This window comes from Pollicipes pollicipes, unplaced genomic scaffold (genome assembly GCF_011947565.3).
Source record: "Pollicipes pollicipes isolate AB1234 unplaced genomic scaffold, Ppol_2.1 Scaffold_4295;HRSCAF=5057_pilon_pilon_pilon, whole genome shotgun sequence".
Lineage (NCBI taxonomy): Eukaryota > Metazoa > Arthropoda > Thecostraca > Pollicipedomorpha > Pollicipedidae > Pollicipes > Pollicipes pollicipes.
The window spans coordinates 31,298,879-31,300,803 of NW_023596461.1; positions in this window are offsets into that span (position 1 = coordinate 31,298,879).

Sequence of the window (1,925 nt, forward strand, 5' to 3'; positions counted from 1 at the left end):
TCGGAGAGTTTACCTATGTGTGCAGCAGAGAGATGGATTGCAACCAAAATGACACCGCGTGCGTCGAATTCACCCTCCTCCAGACGGACTGCAGCGACCGTGGTACTTTATGTCCGTTATCAGTTCGCAATCACAGACACAAGCTCATATCTCGGTAGCATGGCGCCAACACATCACCAGAACGCGATTCGACCCCTCTATCTGCCCGCACTTTTTCCCCACACCTCATGGGTACTAACGTCGGTGCGAGCGGAGATGGGACACCTGCCAGCCGATGTCGACTCTGAGCGGTGGCCGCGCGCGGAGCAACCCGCACCGGGGGGAGCGGAGCGCTGCCGTCTCGCGCGGCGCCGTGGCGCCCCAAATCACACCACACGAACGTCACCAGAGGCGGCGGCGTGCCTGGCAGGGGATGGCTTTGGCCGCGATCAGTCGCGTCATGGTGCTGCTCGGCACGGTGCCGTCTGATGTGTGGGCAACAGAATGAGTCAGCACTAGCGCGTACTTTGGACCGCGGGTGCAGCCTACCTCTGCCCCAGACTTGACGGCAAGAGTTCAGTCTCTTGAGGTCAAACATGTCGATCCAGCACAGGACTGCGCATTGGCCAACGAGGAATGGTAGGGGCTCCACCCTGCCCCCCTCTCCCCATCCTTGGGGTTGGCCAGCACAGCGCCTGTGATGTTTCGTGCATTAGCGGGTTAGTGACCCCATGATGCCAGTTGGCTGCCGGCAGCCCAAGTGTAGTCATCATCCGGCGCTTGCTTACGCGGAGTTCGCCGCGGGTCGTCTCGTGTTCTTATATGATCAATCAGTCCCAAGGGCTGAGCTTTGAACTCGGGCCCTCACATGGGATTGCAGTCACGTCCAATGGACCAGGGATACAGCCAGAACTCATCATCGGTCAGGACGCATTTCGCCGCTTTCTTACTTCTGTCAGAAGCCATCTATGATGAAAAACCTTGAGCCTTATGTGGCTCACTGTGAGCCTAAAGGGAAGGGAGAGGGGCACAACTCCCCCGGCTGCACCCCTGCAATCGACCAACGCGCCCTTACGATGCAGAGACAATGCGGCGACTGTGTCATACTCCACCGCATAACGCATGCGGAGTCATGGCTGGTCGAGGGCTGATCGCGCAGGTCAGATGATATATATTTTGCCCATCGGCGATGCATTAGCTCAACGTCTCCACGAGAGTTGCCGGGGGATGCCTTGTGAAAGGCCTACGGTGCGGAACCACGTCTTGTCGATAAGCAAAATATCGCGGGACTCGCGCCATTGCAAGCCAAAGCCGTCGGCACTTTTGCGGACAGGGGCTTGCCCTTTCTCACGATGCATGCTATAATAAACCTGCGTTGGCCCACATTACTGGACGTTTGGAGCGCAATGGAATTACCACAGGCTCAAAAATTGTTGACATCAGGGTATCAGCCGTGCCTCCAAATTACATCCGCTCCGTCACAGACGAAGGGTGGAGCTGGCGGGCCCTTTACAGTCTTGTTGCAGGATTTTATTTGACGCCTATGGCGTTGCAAGGAAAAACATCTCTCGGAAAACATTCCTAACCATTTGGTCTCGTCGTGGAGTCAATTCTCCTGAACCCCCCCCCCCCCCCCCCCAGACATCGGCTCTAATTCTGTCATGTCGACGTGAAATGTAATAGAAGATTACCTAGGTCCAGTTAGGACACCAACTCAGAAATAGCATGATTCTGAAAGCACGCCATTCGTTCCCCTCCATATCAATATCGACCTCCATAAGAAACTAGTGAACCAAGTCTTGCGGAGATCTAAGGTTTTGGATGCGTCAGGCTATCACATAAATTACTTCGTGTTCGGTAGATTCCTTTAGATCTGGGAGCAATAGTGGGGCCCACCCAATCTGGGGCAGCTGATACATGTTTGGGGAAAGCCTCTAAGGGCACGG